Below are 22841 nucleotides of genomic sequence, written 5' to 3'. Positions count from 1 at the left end.
TGCATTGGACTATGAAGTTTTGTCTCATCTGCCATATGCAATTGACCTTTCACCAACTGACTACCACTTCTTTAAGCAGCTCAACAGCTTTTGACAGGTAAAACACTTTTGCAACCAGCAGGATGTAGAAAATGCTTTTCAAGAGTTCATTGAATATCAAAGCACAGATTTTTATGCTACAGGAATGAACAAACTTATTTCTCATTGGCAAAAATGTGTTGATTATAATCGTTCCTGTTTTGATTAACAAAGATGTGGTTTGAATCTAGTTATAATGACTGAAAATTCATGATCAACTGCAATTACTTGTGCACCAAGCTCATATGATCATCTCAATAGGTGCAGGAAAAAAATTTGACAAAATCCAGCATCTTTTTATAATTAAAACCCTCAGCAAAGTTGGCATAGAAGGGATATACCTCAAGGTAATAAAAGCCATCTATGAAAAACCTACAGCCAACACTATACTGAATAGGGACATACTGAAAAGCATTTTCCCTGAGAACTGAGACATGACAGAGAGGCCCACTTCCACCACTTGTATCCAATATAGTACTGGAAGTCCTAGCCAGAGCAATCAGACATGAAAGAAACAAAGGATGTCAAAATCAGTAAAGAGGATGTTGAACTGTTGTTGTTTGCTGACGATAGGATTGTACACATAGAAAACCCTAAAGACTCATCCAGAAACTCCTAGATCTGATAAATGAATTCAGTAAAGTCTCAGGATATGAAATCAAGGTACCCAAATTAGTGGGACTGCTGTACACCAACAATGACCAAGCTGAGAAACAAATCAAGAACTCAATTCCTTTTACAATAGCTGTAAAAAAGTTAAAATACTTAGGACTATACTTAACTGAGAAGGTGAAAGATCTCTACAAGAAAAGTTACAAAACATTGTTGAAAGAAATCATTGATGACTCAAACAAATGGAAACACATCCCATGCTCATAGATAGGTAGAATCTATAGTGCGAAAATGACCATACTGCCAAAAGCAGTCTACAGATTCAGTGCAATTCCCATCAAAATAACACCATGGTTCTTTACAAAACTAGAAGAAACAATCTGAAAATTCATATGAAACAAACAAAAAAAAGACCCAGATAGTCAAAGCAAGACTAAACAAAAGAACAAATCTGGAGGTATCGCATTATCCACCTTCAAACGATGCTACAAATCTATAGTTACCAAAACAGCATGATCCTGGTGTAAAAATAGGCATGTCGACCAATGGAACAGAATAGAGAACCCAAAATGAAGCCAAATACTTGCAGCCAACTGATCTTTGACAAAGCAAGTGAAAACACAAAGTGGGGAAAGGACACCCTATATCAACAAATAGAGCTGGGATAATTGGCAAGCTACATTTAGAAAAATGAAATGGATCCTCATCTCTCACCTTATGCAAAAATCAACTCAAGATGGATCAAAAACAATCTAAGACCTGAAACTAAAAATTTGAGAAGGGAACACTGGCAAAACTCTTCTAGACATTGGCTTAGGCAAAGAGTCCATGACCAAGAACCCACAAGCAAATGCAAGAGAAACAAAAATAAATAGATGGGACCTAATTAAACTAAAAAGCTTCTGCACTGTAACAGAAACTATCAGCAGAGTAGACAGACAACCCACAAAATGGGAGAAAATATTTGCAAACTATGCCTTCGACAAAGGCCTAATATCCAGAATCTACAAGAAACTCAAACTAATCAGCAAGAAAAAAACAAATGATCCCATCAAAAAGTGGACAAAACTGAATAGACATTTCTCAAAAGAAGATATACAAATGGCCAACAAACAAAATAATGGCATTTGCAGCAACTTGGATGGAGTTGGAAACCAGTATTCTAAGTGAAGTAACTCAGTAATGGAAAGCCAAATGTTTTATCTTCTTGCTTATAAGTAGGAGTTAAGCTGTGAGAATGTAAGGCATAAGAATGATATCATGGACTTTTAGGATTTGGGGGAAGAGGGAGTGGGGCATAAAGGACTACACATCGAGTACATTGTGCACTACTTGGGTGATGGGTGCACCAAAAACTCAGAAATTACCACTAAAGAACTGATCTATGCAAACAAAAACCACCAGAAAATGATTGAAATAAAAAAAATTTAAAGAAGATAAAAATAAAGAGAAAGAAGGAAAACCTTTTGAAGTATGACACAGAAGCCATACAATATGACTATAGAATAATATGTATTTTTAATTTTTTTAATCTTACTATACCAAATAGAAAATCATCAAATATTTGATAGCACACTCTTCCCACAAGGAGTGTATGAGAAAACGTCATCCTATATATTGCCATACTGAAATTTGGGACTATCTAACTAAAGAAAAATTCATACGTTCTTGGACTCAATGAAAATTTGCTTTTAAATACTTATTTTAGAAATATAATTGCACATTTAAAGGAAACATATATAAGGTCATTGTATACTTCAATACTGCTTATAATAGCAAAAGATTGAAAACAACAACTTAAAATTCCATTAAGAGGGGTCTTGTTCTTGTTAAAATATTATATAAATTACACGATGAACAACTAAAAATTGTGCACCTGTATAGAGAATACCAATACTCTATCCTTACTGATAAAGAAATACTGCAAAATATTTGGTCAAGTAAAAAAGGCATGGAAGGAAACTGTACGCGTATTGTGCTAAAAATTTTATGGGGGAGAGAAAAAAATGTGTACCTGTAAAACTTGTAGACTGTTCCTCCAAAAATATATAAGCTTGTAAGAGAGAATGCATCTGGGGTGGAGAAATGGATGGCTGAGTAGATGAAATGGAAATAAACTTAATTTTCATCATTAAAAAGACCATCCGTTTTGTTGATAACTTCTCTATTTTATTCATTTCCACTCTATTATGTATTATTTGCTTCCTTTGTTAGCTCTGGTTTTAATTTACTCCTTTTCTAGTTTCTTCACCTTTGAGTTTAAGTTACTGATTTGAGATCTTCATTCTTTTGAAAGTAAGTATTTACAGTTATAACTTTCCCTTTGAACACTGCTTTTATTGCATCCCATGCATTTTGGTATGTTGTGTTTTTGTTTTCATTCATCTTGAAGTATTTTCTAAATTCCCTTGTGACTTCTTCTTTGATTAATTATGTGACGTATATCATTTAAATTCCACATATTTGGTAATTTCCCAAATTTCCTGTTGTTACTTATTTTAAATTTACTGCTATTGTGGTTAGAGAGCACATCTTGTACTATTGTAGTATAATTTTTTTTTTCAACTTATTGGCACTCATTGATACGAGTTAATGGTTTCTTTTTGGTTACTTGTTTTCAACAAAATTTAAGAAATAAGATCTTTGGAATGTGGATCAGCAAAAGGCAAGTAATTAAAATTTAGAGATAAGCTTTTCTACTGGGGGAAAAGACAAAGAAAACAGATGTAGCAATAAGTATTGAAGTAACATTAATTTTTGATTTTGACTAATCCAGCTATGAAATTCTCTTCTTTCTTAAAATTTATCTTATTTGTTTTTAATAGTCTGTGGTTTCAATTAAATGCATTAAAATTCACAGTGATTTCAATCCCAAATACACTTACTCCTGTTTATTTTCATAGTCACTTAAATATAGAGTAGGGATGGCTGGTCTTTTTTTCCTATTCTGCCAAGTGGCCTTTGTCTTAGTCAGCTTGGGATGCTATAATAAAATACAATAAAGCAAGTGGCTTAAACAACAGACATTTATTTCTCACAGTTCTTGAGGCTGAGAAGTCTAAGATCAAGGTGCTGGCAGATTTGGTTCCTGGCAAGAGCCGTCTTCCTGATTTGAAGACAAATTATCTTCTCATGTTGTCTTCACTTGGCAGAGAGAGCTCTGGTCTCTTCCTTTTCTTTTAAGTACACTAGTCTCATCATGGGATCCTCAGCTTCATCTAAACCTAAATTCCTCCCAAAGTCTCCATAACTGAATACCATCACATTGAGGGTTAGAGCTTCAAGATACAAATTTAGGAGGAATACAACCATTGAATCCATAACATCGTCTTTCTTGAGAGGTATGGGTTTCAACTAGAGTCAGTCATACTTCATGCATGCTTCATAGTTATATTTTTCTCTAATTATACCTTTTCTTTATAATCTGTTTATCTCTATTCTGAAGGACATGATGCAGATTTGAGTTTTTCAAAGTTCATCAATATTTTAATATTCCTTTGCCTTTGTGAACTCTCAGTTTTTGCCTGAGTGACTTACTTGACATGTGATTGTTCTGGTGATCGTTTGTGAGAACCTGAGTGGAGAACAAGCAAGTTTAGTAAACCCAGGACCTGTTGGAAAATGTGGCTGAGATTAAGGATCCATGTAAATAAAGAACTATCCTTCATTTGTTCAACAAATATTAAAAGAACTCCTACTGTATTGCCAGACACTGTTCAACAGTTAAGAAAAAAAGAAAGACAAAGTTTCTGGCCTCATGGAGCTCACATGCTTGTGAAGGAGAAAAGAACAAAGAAAAAAGGGAACAAATATATGTGTCCTGTTTTAATAGATTCTAAGAATAATAATAAAGCATGTCAGGGATAATATTTAATCATATTTAAATAAGGACATATGGTCAGGGAAGGCCTTTCTGATAAAAAGCCATTTATCTGAAACATGAATAAAAAGTCATTTATCTCTATGAACATCTTGAGATGAAAAAGCAAGCCTTTGAGCTAGGAGTGTGCTGGGTGAGTGAAAGGAGCAACAAGGAGCCAGTCTGACAGGAAACTGAAGGTGCGAGCCAACAGGCAAGGGCAGAGGGTTAACATGGCCAGGCCAATTAGAGCTTTGCAGCCCATGGTAAGAACTCCCATTTTGTCTGAGTTGGGTGGGAACCGTTGGAAGTTTTCAGCAGAGAAATGACAAGATCCAACTTAGGCTTTAAAAGTATCACTTGGGCTTTTGTGTGGAAAACTCATTGTAAGGGAACAGGATTAGAAGCGAACAGACAATTTCTAATGTAGAAAACCGTGTCATATTCCAGGCAAGTTATGGTGCTGATCTGCACAATGGTGGGAGCAGGGTTCTAGAAAAGAGAAAGGAAATATCAAGTACAGTATGTTTGGGATGGTGAGATGGAAATGGAGGGGCTACGTGACTTTTCTTATCACTTTTCTTTTTAATTAGGTATAGAATCTACAGGAACAGCATAAAGATTTACCCTCAGATGAACTCTTCAGTATTTGTTACCCAAATTAATAAATAAAATTATTGCCAATACCTTGAAAGCCTTTGTGATCACCTCCCCACCTCCCCAATTACACTCCTCTCCTGTCTCCCAGGTGTAACATCATCCTGCCTTGTTTTGATAATTCTCTTGTGTTTCTTTGTAGATTAATAAGTGACATATATATTCATACATGATATATATGTATGGCTTAGTTTTGAAAAACTGTAGCAAGCACAAACCTACCTTTGTAGAAAAAAGATGAGATAGAGAGTTCTGGGAGAAGATGACTGAATGGAATTGTATGGTCACAATCTGGCGTCAGGTTCTCTGAAAGTTTATAAGACGTCCATCTGGGGAAGTCATCAGGCAAAATCTTGAGAAACAGTGTGCTGGTATATCAGAGTTGGGCCAGCAAGCCAGACTGCTTCATGGGGGATGTACTTGTCTAGCAGGAAAGTCGTAGAGGAGAGAATTGTTCTGTATTTTCTTCTTCTCCGCTTACCACTGCTACTAAGCTTCTAAGCCTACCTCCTGCTCTCAGGAGCAGATCTAAGTGGCATACATCTGTGGGGTGAACTGCATGTTCTCAGCTGATCTAGGCTGTGGGAAATGGGTGGAGACCAGTAAATTCAGCAGGTGGTTAAGATGAGCCAAATACAAATAAAAGCCTGGGCTGGCTCACCCAGGCATTTTCAACTCATGATTAAAAGGAGATAGATACATGGCAGCAGTGTCTTGATGATAGTCTTCAATGTGCTTTTGTATCTTGAGTCAGTCTTTTTCCAATCTTAAGTCATTGCTTTCTCTTTCTGGAACAGCTGTCATCCTGGGATCTCCCTTCACCATACTCCTGGGAGCTCCTACAATTTTATCCTGCCCCCTGCATCTGATGTTTTTTGAGGTTTGGGCTTAAATATATCATTATTACTCTTTTATACAGTCAATAATAATTTAGATTAACTTCCATATATACCAAATTTGATGCTCTTAATCCCTCTAGGACCATTGTCTTTTTGTGTAAAGAACACCCTTTGGGCTGGGCACAATGGCTCATGCCTGTAATCCCAGCACTTTGGGAGGCCGAAGTGGGTGGACCACCTGAGGTCGGGAGTTTGAGATAAGCCTGGTCAATGTGGTGAAACCTCTTCTCTACCAAAAACACAAAAATTAGCCAGGCGTGGTGGTGGGCGCCTATAATCCCAGCTACTCAAGAGACTGAGGCAGGAGAATTGCTTGAACCCGGGAGGCGGAGGTTGCAGTGACCCAAGATCATGCCACTGCACTTCAGCCTGGGCAACAGCCAGATTCTGTCTGAAAAACACCCTTTGGGAATTTCTTTGGTGCATGTCTGTTACAGGTAAACTCTTTGGAGTTTCTTCTCACTATTTAAAAATATCTTTGTTTTACCTTTATTCTGCAATAAGAATAATCAGTAATTTTAAAAATATTTATGTGAAAATTTATTGAGCTTTACATTCTTTCTCTCAGTGTTATTTGCATGAGCCTGTTTGGCCCGCATGAATGGCTCTTTTGTGCCTCTCAGCCCATCCGCATTCAGTCATCTGGCTCCTCTAAACATGAAAACATCAGCATCTTTTCATCAATTCCATCCTCCCTCCCCTTTCCTCACTGGTTGGCCCTGTTTCATGTAGAGAGCATCTCCTGATATTCTAGACTTTCTTGGTCCTCTCTTTTGCCTTCAGACCTTATTTTACATTCTCCTGTCTAGCAGACATGCTTTGCCCATTCACTCCATGGTAGGCACAGTGTTCTTGGTTAGGCTTGCATCTCCGTCCTTGACTGCTACCCAAGTTCCCTTCCAGCTATGTCGCTATCCAGCCACCCTGGATAAATATCTCTCCAAGTTTGGCTTGAATCCTCAAAGCTCTGACTTCAGAACAATTTCTGTGGATACAACTTCTGGTAGATTGGTTCAAAAATTAAAACTCTGCTGACAACACATTTAATAGAAAAAGGGACAGAGAAGTTGAGGTGTTCTCTCACAGTTTTTCAAGGTTGAAATGTAAACATTACTTTGAAGAAACCAAATGAAAATTCCAACGTATGCACATGAAACTTTGGTTAAGTAAATATAAATTTTACTTCAAATATGTAAGCAATTTCCCTGTATTGGGGGTTTAGTACAATGTTTTATGATTTTTAAGTCTTACTGAAAATAAGTAAAAAAAAATTATTCTCAGATAATCAGATATGATTAGACCTTGCCACTTTATCGAATTACTGGAACTAAAAGGTAAGTTGGTAAAGGGAAAGATATATTACCAAATAATTTTCACATTATTACAAATAAAATAAAATCTGGCTTAAAACATACATTTGTCGGAGTCCTGTTAAAACAATTGATATTACAGTGGCTCTGTTTGACTGATTGAATACTTTTAAATAAAAGTTCTAGAATCTAAATTTAAGCTAAGATTTGTCCCCAGAACTCGGCCTGAATTTGGTTTCTTTTTGAATAGAGCATGCTATCAAGAAAATGGCTTTTATAACAGGTTGTGGAAAAAAGTCGCAACTCAGTTTGCGGCTCTGATTTTCTCTGTGTGAGGAGGACTTACTTTGTCGGCCTGGATCTTATTTTTCCCAGTTATGAAATGGGGAGACTGATTGTTGCAACGTATTCTGTGAGCTTGAGATGAAAGATAACTATTACAGCGCAAAGAATAACCAGACATTTTACTACATTTGTCTTACTCTGATTTGAAATTTGTGCTCTTTTTCCAGTCTCATAAAGAAAACAACATCTGCATATTTCATCCTGCGGTGATGAATTGTAAGAAGGGATGTGGAAGTCAGCTCTGAATTTCCTTTTCTTTTGGTGTGTGTAAACCCAGTCTTTCATGTTATTGCCCTGTTATTTTTGTGGTTTCCTTTCTTCTGCGTCAACTGCATTCGTGTGAAGGGCTTTCTCCAAGATTAAATGTTTGCCTCATTGGCTGCATTTCTGAATTTTCATCTGCCAAAGTCTTTACATGCAGACTGCATAAAGCCAAGTTTTTCCAGTTGAAAATCTGACTATATCCTGGTGCCTCATTACGGTCAGAACCTTGATAGAAATTAGGCAATTGTTGTAATGCAGTATTGAATATGAATATGAAATTGTGACGTGGAGAGGGAGGTGGAAGAGTACAGAGAGAAGATCTTTTCCATCCAGGAGTCTCTGATTAGACAGAAATGGTGCCAGCAAAAAAAAAAAAAAGACTGGAGCTGCAAAAGTCAGACAAGTTAGGAAAGGTGGGTGTGTTCGGGGTATTCCTCCATTCAAGAAAGTTGTTCCATTTTTGGAAACTGGAGCTAGTCTGAATTTATGAGGTTAGTACTACAGCTGGGAAGCTGAATCTGTGGGCTCAGTGGAATGTGCAGAATGCTTTTGATCAGTTTCCCTACTTGGGATTGAATGAGGGGGCATAAAAAGAATGTTATCAAAATAGGCTAAAAGGATTACTCAAGTTCTGGGATAAATCTTAGCTTGATTTAGATTCTACAGAATTTCCCTATTGATATCATTGGTACAGAGAAACTGTGACTTTTTATAATTTTTGGTATATGAAAAGTGCACAGAATATTTCATTATCTCCACCAGCCTTTGCAGGTCTCCTATTATTCTCTTCCCCTGCACCTCAAGGAATCTGACACCAGCTTTGCCATTGGAAATATAATATGGAAATGAACATGAAGACAGTTTTAATGACTTTAAAAGCAAGGATTGCAAAACTCTCTTTTTCTTCTGAAAGAAACTTTGGTAGGAGCCTATTTATAAAGTTTATTGCCCTTATCTGTCATTTTCCTCCTGTGTTCAAGGACTCCACAGACAGTTTCCTCACAACATACACAGGCAGTAACACAGCCTGATGCCAAGAATATCCTCAAGGATGTCGATCCTTTATTCCGTGGGTGGATCACTAGCCCGAGGTCACTCATATTGTTGGAGGAGAAACTGGGATCAAACCACAGCCCTAGTCTCAAGTCCTATACAAATAATTGTCAGCAGATGTCCTAAAATATATGGACAGTTTGCTGGTGCAAGACATTTTTACAGTAAAGAAGGAAGAAGACAGTCATACAGCTAGGTACTTTTATTTGTGTAAAGAGTGCCCAAGGAAAGAGATTAGTCTATTGGACCCTGGAGACCAAAATCTTGAACTGATCCTGTTACTAGTTGCTCTGGTTCTGAACAATTCATTTAGTTGTTCTGTGTCTATGTTTGCTCATTCAAAAATGACTGTGGCAATGTCTGATCTATCTGAACAGGATTTCTTTGAGGATTAAAGAATGATGTGGAAAGTGAAGTGTTATATAAACATGTAATATTTGGCATTGGCATTATATTTATCAAAGGCAACAAAAAGAACCCTTTAAAGCAAGTTTGCATTTGATAGACTCTAAGTAAGTTTTGTTAAATGAAAAAGAAACTGCAGAATGCTGGAGGAGGGGGGTCTGAGCAGTCATTTTACAGATTGCGAAACCAAGGCTCAGAATACTAAGTGACTTAAGTGGCTCTCCTAACTTGTTCATGGCAGGGGCCCCTGTCATGTCCCCATGTCCTGACTCCTATTCTGTTGCTCTATAGATGTCATTGCCTCTCTTAGGGACCTCTACGGTTGTTTATACCCTAGCTGCAGAATTAAACAAGAGGAAATCTAGCTATAGGTAATACTTTCTTAAAAGATTTAAAACTACCTAGATGAGCCATTTTATTTTATTTTTTATTATTATTTTTTTCTTATTTTTTTATTGCATTTTAGGTTTTGGGGTACATGTGCAGAGCATGCAATACAGTTGCATAGGTACACACATGGCAGTGTGTTCTGTTTGCTTTCACCCCTTCACCCACATTTGGCGTTTTTCTCCCCAGGCTATCCCTCCCCACCACCCCCTCCCACTGGCCCTCCCCTTTTCCCCCCAATAGACCCCAGTGTTTAGTACTCCCCTTTCTGTGTCCATGTGTTCTCATTTTTCATCACCCGCCTATGAGTGAGAATATGTGGTGTTTCATTTTCTGTTCTTGTGTCAGTTTGCTGAGAATGATGTTCTCCAGATTCATCCATGTCCCTACAAACGACACGAACTCATCATTTCTGATTGCTGCATAATATTCCATGGTGTATATGTGCCACATTTTCCCAATCCAGTCTATCATCAATGGGCATTTGGGTTGATTCCAGGTCTTTGCTATTGTAAACAGTGCTGCAATAAACATTCGTGTACATGTGTCCTTATAGGAGAATGATTTATAGTCCTTTGGGTATATACCCAGTAATGGGATTGCTGGGTCAAATGGAATTTCTATTTCTAAGGCCTTGAGGAATCGCCACACTGTCTTCCACAATGGTTGGACTAATTTACACTCCCACCAACAGTGTAAAAGTGTTCCTTTTTCTCCACATCCTCTCCAGCATCTGTTGTCTCCAGATTTTTTAATGATCGCCATTCTAACTGGCGTGAGATGGTATCTCAATGCGGTTTTGATTTGCATCTCTCTGATGACCAGTGACCATGAGCATTTTTTCATATGATTGTTGGCCTCATATATGTCTTCTTTCGTAAAGTGTCGGTTCATATCCTTTGCCCACTTTTGAATGGGCTTGTTTGTTTTTTTCTTGTAAATCTGTTTGAGTTCTTTGTAAATTCTGGATATCAGCCCTTTGTCAGATGGGTAAACTGCAAAATTTTTTCCCATTCTGTTGGTTGCCGATCCACTCTAGTGACTGTTTCTTTTGCCGTGCAGAAGCTGTGGAGTTTCATTAGGTCCCATTTGTCTATTTTGGCTTTTGTTGCCAATGCTTTTGGTGTTTTGTTCATGAAGTCCTTGCCTACTCCTATGTCCTGGATAGTTTTGCCCAGATTTCCTTCTAGGGTTTTTATGGTGCCAGGTCTTATGTTTAAGTCTTTAATCCATCTGGAGTTAATTTTAGTGTAAGGTGTCAGGAAGGGGTCCAGTTTCTGCTTTCTGCACATGGCTAGCCAGTTTTCCCAACACCATTTGTTAAATAGGGAATCCTTTCCCCATTGCTTGTTTTTGTCAGGTTTATCAAAGATTGTATAGTTGTAGATATGTTGTGTTTCCTCCGGTGCCTCTGTTTTGTTCCATTGGTCTATATCTCTGTTTTGGTACCAGTACCATGCTGTTTTGATTACTGTAGCCTTGTAGTATAGTTTGAAATCCAGTAGTGTGATGCCCCCCGCTGTGTTCTTTTTGCTTAGAATTGATTTGGCTATGCGGGCTCTCTTTTGGTTCCATATGAAGTTCATGGTGTTTTTTTCCAGTTCTGTGAAGAAAGTCAATGGTAGCTTGATGGGGATAGCATTGATTCTGTAAATTACTTTGGGCAGTATAGCCATTTTCACGATATTAATTCTTCCTAACCATGAACATGGGATGTTTCTCCATCTGTTTGTGTCCTCTCTGATTTCGTTGAGCAGTGGCTTGTAGTTCTCCTTGAAGAGGTCTCTTACGTTCCTTGTGAGTTGTATTCCAAGGTATTTTATTCTTTTTGTAGCAATTGTGAATGGCAGTTCGTTCTTGATTTGGCTTTCTTTAAGTCTGTTATTGGTGTAGACGAATGCTTGTGATTTTTGCACATTGATTTTATATCCTGAGACTTTGCTGAAGTTGCTTATCAGTTTCAGGAGTTTTGGGGCTGAGGTGATGGGGTCTTCTAGGTATACTATCATGTCGTCTGCAAATAGAGACAATTTGGCTTCCACCTTTCCTATTTGAATACCCTTTATTTCTTTTTCTTGCCTGATTGCTCTGGCTAGAACTTCCAGTACTATATTGAATAGGAGTGGTGAGAGAGGGCATCCTTGTGCCGGATTTCAAATGGAATGCTTCCAATTTTTGCCCATTCAGTATGATATTAGCTGTTGGTTTGTCATAAATAGCTTTTATTACTTTGAGATACGTTCCATCGATACCGAGTTTATTGAGGGTTTTCAGCATAAAGGGCTGTTGTATTTTGTCAAATGCCTTCTCTGCGTCAATTGAGATAATCATGTGGTTTTTGTTTTTGGTTCTGTTTATGTGGTGAATTACGTTGATAGACTTGTATGTTGAACCAGCCTTGCATCCCCGGGATGAATCCTACTTGATCATGATGAATAAGTTTTTTGATTTGCTGTTGCAATCGGCTTGCCAATATTTTATTGAAGATTTTTGCATCTATGTTCATCATGGATATTGGCCTAAAGTTTTCTTTTCTCGTTGGGTCTCTGCCGGGTTTTGGTATCAGGATGATGTTGGTCTCATAAAATGATTTGGGAAGGATTCCCTCTTTTTGGATTGTTTGAAATAGTTTTAGAAGAAATGGTGCCAGCTCCTCCTTGTGTGTCTGGTAGAATTCGGCTGTGAACCCGTCTGGACCTTGGCTTTTTTTGTGTGGTAGGCTCTTAATTGCTGCCTCGACTTCAGACCTTGTTATTGGTCTATTCATAGTTTCAGCTTCCTCCTGGTTTAGGCTTGGGAGGACACAGGAATCCAGGAATTTGTCCATTTCTTCCAGGTTTACTAGTTTATGTGCATAGAGTTGTTTGTAATATTCTCTGATGATGGTTTGAATTTCTGTGGAGTCTGTGGTGATTTCCCCTTTATCATTTTTTATTGCATCTATTTGGTTGTTCTCTCTTTTATTTTTAATCAATCTGGCTAGTGGTCTGTCTATTTTGTTGATCTTTTCAAAAAACCAGCTCTTGGATTTATTGATTTTTTGAAGGGTTTTTCGTGTCTCAATCTCCTTCAGTTCAGCTCTGATCTTAGTTATTTCTTGTCTTCTGCTGGGTTTTGAGTTTTTTTGATCTTGCTCCTCTAGCTCTTTCAATTTTGACGATAGGGTGTCAATTTTGGATCTCTCCATTCTCCTCATATGGGCACTTATTGCTATATACTTTCCTCTAGAGACTGCTTTAAATGTGTCCCAGAGGTTCTGGCACGTTGTGTCTTCGTTCTCATTGGTTTCGAAGAACTACTTTATTTCTGCCTTCATTTCATTTTTTACCCAGTCAACATTCAAGAGCCAGTTGTTCACTTTCCATGAAGCTGTGCGGTTCTGGGTTGGTTTCTGAATTCTCAGTTCTAACTTGATTGCATTATGGTCTGAGAGGCTGTTTGTTATGATTTCAGTTGTTTTGCATTTGCTGAGCAGTGCTTTACTTCCAATTATGTGGTCAATTTTTGAGTAGGTGTGATGTGGTGCTGAGAAGAATGTATATTCTTTGGATTTGGGGTGGAGAGTTCTGTAAATGTCTATCAGGTTTGCTTGCTCCAGGTCTGAGTTCAAGCCCTGGATATCCTTGTTGATTTTCTGTCTGGTTGATCTGTCTAATATTGACAGTGGAGTGTTAAAGTCTCCCACTATTATTGTGTGGGAGTCTAAGTCTCTTTGTAAGTCATTGAGAACTTGCCTTATATATCTGGGTGCTCCTGTATTGGGTCCATATACGTTTAGGATCGTTAGCTCTTCTTGTTGTATCGATCCTTTTACCATTATGTAATGGCCTTCTTTGTCTCTTTTGATCTTTGTTGCTTTAAAGTCTATTTTATCAGAGATGGGAATTGCAACTCCTGCTTTTTTTTGCTCTCCATTAGCTTGGTAAATCTTCCTCCATCCCTTTATTTTGAGTCTTTGTGTATCCTTGCATGTGAAATGGGTTTCCTGAATACAGCACACTGATGGGTTTTGGATTTTTATCCAATTTGCCAGTCTGTGTCTTTTGATTGGTGCATTTAGTCCATTTACATTTAGGGTTAATATTGTTATGTGTGAATTTGATACTGCCATTTTGATGCTAAGTGGCTGTTTTGCCCATTAGTTGTTGTAGATTCTTCATTATGTTGATGCTCTTTAGCATTTAGTGTGATTTTGGAATGGCTGGTACTGGTTGTTCCTTTCTATGTGTAGTGCCTCTTTCAGGACCTCTTGTAAAGCAGGCCTGGTGGTGACAAAATCTCTGAGTACTTGCTTGTTCACAAAGGATTTTATTTTTCCTTCATTTATGAAGCTCTCTTTGGCTGGATATAAAATTCTGGGTTGAAAGTTCTTTTCTTTAAGAATGTTGAATATTGGCCCCCACTCTCTTCTGGCTTGTAGTGTTTCTGCCAAGAGATCTGCTGTGAGTCTGATGGGCTTCCCTTTGTGGGTGACCCAACCTTTCTTTCTGGCTGCCCTTAGTATTTTCTCCTTTATTTCAACCTTGTTGAATCTGACGATTATGTGCCTTGGGGTAGCTCTTCTTGTGGAATATCTTTGTGGTGTTCTCTGTATTTCCTGCATTTGAGTGTTGACCTGTCTTGCTAGGTGGGGGAAATTTTCCTGGATGATGTCCTGAAGAGTATTTTCCAGCTTGGATTCATTCTCTTCGTCCCCTTCTGGTACACGTATCAAACGTAGGTTAGGTCTTTTCACATAGTCCCACATTTCTTGGAGACTTTGTTTATTCCTTTTTGCGTTTTTTTCTCTGATCTTCGTTTCTCGTTTTATTTCATTGAGTTGATCTTCGACTTCAGATATTCTTTCTTCTGCTTGGTCAGTTCGGCTATTGAAACTTGTGCATGCTTCGCGAAGTTCTCATATTGTGTTTTTCAGCTCCTTTAGTTCATTCACATTCCTCTCTAAGTTATCCATTCTTGTCATCATTTCCTCAAATCTTTTTTCAAGGTTCTTAGTTTCTTTGCATTGATTTAGAACATGTTCTTTTAGCTCATGGAAGTTTCTCATTATCCATCTTCTGAAGTCTAATTCCGTCATTTCATCACAGTCATTCTCTGTCCAGCTTTGTTCCCTTGCTGGTGAGGAGTTTTGGTCCTTTCTAGGAGGCGAGGTGTTCTGGTTTCGGGTGTTTTCCTCCTTTTTGTGCTGGTTTCTTCCCATCTTTGTGGATTTATCCACTTGTCGTCTGTTTAGTTGCTGACTTTTCGATTGGGTCTTTTAGTGGACACCCAGATTGTTGGTGATGAAGTATTTCTGTTACTTGGTTTTCCTTCTACCAGTCTAGCGCCTTCGCTGTACGACTGCTGAGGTCCACTCCAGGCCCTGCTTGTCTGGGGTGCACCTGTAGCAGCTGTGGCACAGCGAGGGATGCTACCAGTTTCTTTTTCTGCTATCTTTGTTCCAGGATGATGCCTGCCAAATGTCAGTCTTTTGGATATAGAGGGGTCAGGGAGCGGCTTGAGGAGACAGTCTGTACTTTATAGGAGCTCAATTGCTGAGCTGTGAGCTCTGTTGTTCATTCAGGGCTGTTAGGCTGCTATGTTTGATTCTGCTGCAACAGAGCTCATTAAAAAACCCCTTTTTTTCTCAAATGCTCTGTCTTGGGGGGTTGGGGCTTTGTTTTTGGATGTCTGTTGAGGTGTGCTGCCCAGCTAGGAGGCAGTCTAATCACTATTTGACTGCCAAGGCTCCACCCTGCTGTTGTGAGGCTCGCCCTGTTGCTGCAGGCTCTTGCTGTTCTGCTGCGTTCTCCACCACAGGCTACGCCCTGCAGCGGAGTCTCTCTGTTGTGGCGGGTTGCCTCGGCAATGGCAGGCTGCGTCAGCAGTGGGCGTGTATCTCAGTAGGGGCAGGTTGCCTCGGTAATGGTGGATGCCCCTCCCCCACGGAGCGCCTCAGGGACAGTCTCCACGGCGAGCATTTGGAATCACCGTTTTTTCTGTCCCACTGCGCTATCCCACACGCTGTGTCCCTGCAATCCCCTGGGCTGGCCCACTGCCCGAGTCCCTTTCAGTCTCAAGTTCAGCCCTCTCAAGTCTCAGGTTGCCATTTCAACAGGGCACCCGGACAAGCGCGCCCTGTGGGGATCGCTGGGTAGGGCCGGCCGCCGCCACCCCGGCTGCCGGCTTCTCCAGGCAGAGCCTCTGCCTGGTGTCCCGCGTCTCCTTTATACTTGGGAATTTCCCCGTTCTGTGGGCAACAAAGATCAGTCTGAAAATGCAGCTTTGACTCACCTCTCCGCGGATTAACCGAGAGCTTAAATCCTGGGTTGTGGTCACAGCACCATCTTGAGTTCCTCCGATGAGCCATTTTAAACTTTCTTAATCTGTTTTTTTCCCCTACAGCTCTGTTCCCAGAGAAATATTATAAATACAGGAATGAAGAAACAAATATTAACTATAAATTATTATTTCCATTTCAAAAAGTTGTGAAAGGTTTCTGGAGCTTCCAAGATTCATTCAAGTTGGCTTCTAAAAATATTTTCTTAAAGTTGTAAAATATTTTCCTAAAATTGTAAATGTAATTACTGGTGTAATGGGAGGAACAAGTATTATTTCAAACTTTTCCCCTTAGTTTCTTCCTAATTAAAAATAACCAAGAGCACCAAAATTTATTCAACAATACAATGTTTATTGTTTAAAAATACTGATGTAATATTAAAAGATACTGGTAAGAACTGAGTAAGGTAGCACATTCCTGTGGTCCCATATTCTTGGAAGCATGAGGTGGGAGGAGCACTTGAGTCTGGGAGTTCAAGTCCAGCCTGGGCAATGCAGTGAGGCCCTGTCTCAAAACAAAAAGCATTTTCAGTTAGGTTTATTCTAAAGTCAGGAGCGCCAGATTCAGTTTAAACCCATCACTGTAAAAATTCATCTTGTCAACCCTTTAGCTCAATTCATCATATGTCAGTTTTGATTCTTGATCATGAGGGGATTTCAGCACACAGTAATAATGACTCCCTGGTCATATTCCAACTACACTTAAGCATTTGTTTTTTGCTCCATGACTTAATGTCATGTATCACTGAAAAATTAGGACAATAATCCACAGAAAGAGGCAAAAATATTTACTTAATTGAAGAGGAGACAGATATGTATACAACATAAAAATAAATATCTTGTTCCCTTAAGTACACTTAGGTTTCTTTTGTTATTGACTAGAAATAATTAAAAATCTTGACCTCCTAAGGCATTTGTTGAGGGAGAGCGAAAGAAATGGAGCTAATTCACTCAAATCTGGATGGGGGGGGAATCCAAACAACCAAGCTAGAAACATTGGAATTTCTTTAAAGTCATGAGGGAAAACATACAATATAACATTTATAGCCATCTTTACATGATTCAAGTATTGCTTCTTGGATGGATCTGTCTCAAGCATGAAGTGAGTTCAACAGCACAGCTCCCTTTTGGTGTGGCAAGAACAGAAGAAAAAATAAGCAGTTCTCTGAAAGGCACTTCAAAAATGAGAATCATAGCACAGCAGTGTTTATTTAAAAATTTACACATTCTGAGCCCTTTTAAAAACAAGATGAAGCAGTAACGTTTTCTCTGTGCTGTTACTGAAATCTACAATTTAAGAACTCAGTCTCTGACCTGTGGGCTTCTAAGATCCTATTCAGCCAAGTTGAGCACTCTCAAGGAAACACTTCTTTATACCTTTACCTTCACCTTTATTTGGAAAACCAGTGCTGGGGCCATAACACAGCAGTTGTGGCAAAAGGTGACTAGAAGGTCACCATCCACTATTACCTAATTGACTGAGGCTCTTAGAGTCATAGAAATGTAGAAGCAGTGGTGAAGGTGAATAACTAGCAACAGCTTTGAGATGTTCCCACAGTTTTCTTGGATGCCTGCTAGAACCAGTTCCAGAGGCAATAAACAAACAAACAAAAAAAGAAATAGTTATAAAATGGGAGGAGATAATGTCCTGAGCTAAATACCGTCTGAAAGACTCCATTTCTCGAAATAGGGTTTTATATGCCACTCAGGAGTTCTTTGGATCTCTTTTTGAAAAATGAGCTCATCCTTTGGGTTTGAGGCACTTGTTCTTTGAGCCAGTTTAGGTCTTTCTTGAAGTTCTCCCATTCTTTCTGATGTACTGCTCTCTGATCCTTATTGACGATCAAGGCAGTGAGGAAATAGGGTTGACTACAGCATACAGAGCTTGAACGAGAAGTAAAGTCAGAACATGGGTTGCCAGAGCCAGGCATGTAATCTGTGCTTGCAGGTGAGGATACACCAAGATCTCATTACATGGGTGGTCTGCATATTTGGAAGGGAAAGCAAAAATAACTGACACGGGAAAGGGAGGCCAATCTATAGAAAAGAGTAAATGCTTGGAGGTGCTTCTGGGAGTGAGGACCACCAATTAAAGGCAAACTCTCTCATACCCTCTTGAGTTAAGTTGCTTTAATTAAGGTTCCAGAACAGAAGGTGTTGAAGAAGTTAGACTCTAGACCACCAAGGTTTTCTTGTTTAACCAGATTTGGATAACCTCTAGAAAATATGTTTAGCATTACAAGCCTCTTTGACATAGATATTTTGTCCATTTTTTCCTGAAAAGGGGTGTCATAGTTTAGGTTCCCAGGAATCAGACTCTGATACACTGAGATTTGTGTACAGTGGGTGTGTCGGAAAGGGCTCTTGGCAGCAATATCTTTGAGGGGTAAAGAATACAAGATTAGGCAGAGAAGAAGTTGAATTACAATTTTGCAATAAAAGTCTTGGCTATTCCTATGGAGAGTTCTGGAGCTGGGGGTAGTCCTTGGGCCGAGGATGTTAGTTCTTAATAAAAATCAGTCACCAGATGAACAAAAAAATGATTTTTATCCCTATTGGGCAGATAAAGAAATAGACACCAAGTTGAAAAGTAACTGCTTTTCAAACTGCTTCAAAGTTACATAGCTTTTAGGTCGAATAGCTTAGGCTGTTTCTGGTGGGGCCCAACTCCAGACTCATGGCTGAGCCAGATAATATATCACCCCTGGCGGAGGGGTACAGGTTATGGTCTCCTATCGAACAGTGACCTAAGTAAAATAAATGTGCTTTGAGTTTCTGTGAAATTAAAATGTGCATATCTTTTGGTTTTGCATAATGTAGATAATTTTGCATATTTAATCACAAATTATTTTTTGACTGGTAAAATTTTCAAACAATTTTTTTGACACCAAAATTTTATCTTTCGACTTATAGCTTAATGGTAACCTCAGAATAATACTCTTCTTATATCTCATGTTAGCTGACCTTTTCTTAAAATAGATCAGAAGACCATCTCAATGTGCTAAACACTGTTCCTTAAATTAAAATACACCAAAATAACAAACGTTGTGTAACTTTTATAGTTTAGAGAGTTATCCACATAATCCACACAGTGTGGGTTTGAGGTAATGTTGCCAGAGCATACATGTGAAATCTGTGGCTATGAAAGGTTGTGAGATTTGCCTGAGGTTACAGTCATTGCAGGTGATCCCGGCCTCCTGTACATCTTACCTGGGTCTGCATGCTCTGCGTGCTCCATACGCTGCCTCACTCCAGTGAACATTCCACCATGGCTCTGCATCCTGGAAGTGGTGTGTTGTACTTATGAATCAATGGGAGGACCAGGGCTGGTGTGCTTTCAGTGTGAGAGGCACAGCCAAACCCACTGCAAAGAGGGATCAGAACTCTGATCTCCCATGAGCACTGAAGAAAAATAATTGCTTCTGGAAAGAGATTTAAGGGTTTAATATAACTCATTATCTGTTTTTTTTGGATGCACCCTCTGCTATTAGTCAACATGATTTGGGCTTGGACACCACAAATAACAGAAAATATTGATCCTACAGCTTGTGAGAAGCCTGAAACGGGCATGAGTTTATCTTGATGCTTCCATAAATGGTAACTTGTATTTCAGTTATTTGAAGCTTTCTTGATTATTATGATTTGAAAGGGATCCAGCTAAAACATAATTTGTTTGGATTTATGGGTCAACGATTTCACTTCTAGTGGCAAAAAATATACTACAAAAAAAGGCTATGTCTATTTTCTTAACTTTCCTTTCCTTTTCGGTCACTTAGCCAGAGTGAGGTCCTGGAGGATATTCTGCACATGTTTGAGTGTGGGGAAAATGAGCGTGTGTGTGAGAGAAGAGCAAGCAAAGGGAGCTGGCTACATCTCAGTGTGTTAGATAACGGTGAGCTTGGCTTGTTAAATAGACCAAACCTGTGAGGAACAGCTTTGAGAGTGATTGGCTAGGGTTTGCTCTCACAGCGCTTAGTAACACTAACAGTGCAAATAACACTTAATAGCACTTGGTAATACTGCTTAATAAGTGTGATTCGGTGATGTGTGTATCACCTAGTATGTGCTGGGAGATGATTTCCTGGAGGCGGTGGTCGGGACTATCATACCTCCATGGCAGCACCTAGACTCCGTGTTTTCCAGAGTGGTTGTCTTGGAAAGAGCCACAAGGCTGCAGTACATTGCTAGGTGGGTCTAGCCTCTGCTCAGGCCAGGGTAGTGCCACTTTTGCTGGGGACAATGACCAAAGTTGTATTCCTGCCAATAATGAAGATAGACATTTTTAGAGCAGATGAACAGGACAAGAAAAGATGACAGTTCCTAGGTTCTCTATGATTACAATGAAAGCAGTAAGAGATGAAATATCCATGGGGATACAAAAACATTTACTATGTGTTGTCAGGAAGTGAAAGCTCTAATTATAATAAATAACCTGGGAAATAAAATACCAGTGATAGAAGTCTTATCATATGACAATTGTAGTAATTTTAAAGAGGACTAACAGGCTTTGGGGCTTGAGGGTTACCGAAAATATTCAGGGCTGAATCCAATAATTGTGTTGCAGGTGTTAGTGCTGAAAACCTTAAAAATGTCCATTAACTTGATTGTAGTTGCTTCTGGGAATTAATCCTAAATAGATAATTAAGAACGTATGCGAACAATTAACTACAAGAAATGTCTTTGAAACTTGTTTATATTAGTTAAAAATTGAGGCAATGAAATGTTGGAAACCAGAGATTTGTTAAATCGATTAGGATATAATAGAATCTCATTTAGTCCTTAAATATGAGATAGAAATATGCCTAGTGGGATATGATGGCTCTCACCTGTAATCCCAGCACTTTGAGAGGCCAAAGCAGGTGGATTGTTTGAGCCCAGGAGTTCAAGACCAGCCTGGGCAGCATGGTAAAACCCTGTCTCTACAAAAAAAATGCAAAAATTAGCTGGATGTGGTAGTGTGCACCTGTGGTCCCAGCCACTCGGAGGTGAGGTAGGAGGAACACCTGAGCCCAGGAGGCAGCGGCTGTAGTGAGCCGAGATTGCACCACTGCACTCCAACCTGGGTGACAGAGCGAAACCCTGTCTCAAGAAAAAAAAAAAAGGCCTAGTATCTGGGGTTATAAAATAATCTGTACCATAAATTCCCATGACATGATTTTACCTGCAGAACAAACCTGCACATACATTGCTGAACCTAAAATAAACATTTAAAAAATAATAGAAAGAGAAATATGCGTATTTATATGTAACATATATATGCTTTATATATAACTTCAAAACACTTCGAACTCACCAAAAAGTTGAAGGAATGGTGCAGTGAATATTTGTTAACAACATGTCTCTGTGGGTACGTTCTTTCTTTTGGCCCAACCTTCTGAAAATGGTCTACCAATGTCATGAAATTTCACCTCTTAATACTTCTTTGGCACTCCTTTCAAGAGTAAGAGTCTTCTCTTTCACAACACCATTACCACACCTAAGAAAATAATCATTAATTCAATAAGAGCATTTGCAAACGTACTCAAATTGTCCTAAAATATTGTTTATCTATTTTTTTCTGATTTTACTTCCAATGAAATTTTAATCACAGCGTAGCTATTGTATATCTTTAGTAGTTCTCAATCTTTGAACATTGTCTCCTCTGTTTTTTGATGACTTCAAATCCTTTGGGAAGTCCAGGATAACCATCATGCAGAATGCCCAACATCTTGGATTAACTTGTTTCATCATGATTAGATTTGGTTCAACATTTCAAGCAAGAACACTTTATAGGCGATGTGCATACTTCTCACTGCATTGCATCAGGAAACATATAGTATCAGGCCACCAAATTACTGGTAAAGTCAAGCTTCACTGATTGGGGGATAACAGGTGCCTTTATTTTAAGGGCACATTTCCCCCTTTGTAATTAAAAAGGGGTGATATTTTTGCAATGTAGATGTACATTTTTCAACATAGAAAAATATTTATGTTCTATTAAGTATGGATAGAAAATTACAAATTGTAGGCAGCTTAATCATGTTAAAATTATGTATATATACACAGGGCAAGATCTGGAAGAATACATATCCCAAATCAATTACACTGGTTAATTATGTCAAGATTGTGTGATTATACGTGATTTAAATTTTGCCTTTTTTATTTGATTATTTTCCTTCTTCTTATGATGACTCTACATAATTTATATTATTTAAAAAGTGAATAGAATGAATTGGCTGTGGCTGATGTGTTACCCTCTGTTTTAGATAGGTGAATATAGTATATTTGTCTTCATATATCCCCTCCCTGCTTTGGTGGCACTAATGTTGAAGAGGTTGTCTGCAGGACTGAAGTTACTCTCATTTTAATACCAGGTCCTACCGGGCATATTTCTCTAGGAGGAAACGGTTACATTAATTCAAGGGTGGAATTCTCATATGGTCTTCTCTCCAGAATTTCAACATATTTATTTTAATAAGTGCAGTGTAGCAGTGACACAATTTAAAATAAAGTCATCACAGAATTTAATGCACTTGTTTGCTTCTTGCTCCAGGATGTGTAAAAATGTCCTAATTCTGACCAGTATTTTTGCATTTTGCCCCCAAAAGTGAATATATTATGATTATGACCTACAGTGATTTGACCTCTTTGCAAATGTCTTCTGGTAATTTCAGT

General features: G+C 38.6%; 1 long non-coding RNA gene across 1 annotated transcript; it reads right to left on the bottom strand.

The window, feature by feature from the left end:
• Positions 1 to 17140: 17140 nt before the first annotated feature.
• LOC118152974 (uncharacterized) lies at positions 17141 to 22188 on the bottom strand. Its single transcript, XR_004742068.3, has 3 exons — positions 21481 to 22188; positions 20297 to 20444; positions 17141 to 19609 (listed from the first exon to the last, which is right to left on the bottom strand). It is a non-coding gene; the product is annotated as an uncharacterized LOC118152974 (long non-coding RNA).
• Between the last annotated feature and the right edge of the window lie 653 nt (positions 22189 to 22841).

This window comes from Callithrix jacchus, chromosome 4 (assembly GCF_049354715.1).
Source record: "Callithrix jacchus isolate 240 chromosome 4, calJac240_pri, whole genome shotgun sequence".
Lineage (NCBI taxonomy): Eukaryota > Metazoa > Chordata > Mammalia > Primates > Cebidae > Callithrix > Callithrix jacchus.
The sequence above is the reverse complement of the archived record's forward strand: the minus strand, read 5'-3'. Positions and strand labels throughout refer to the sequence as shown.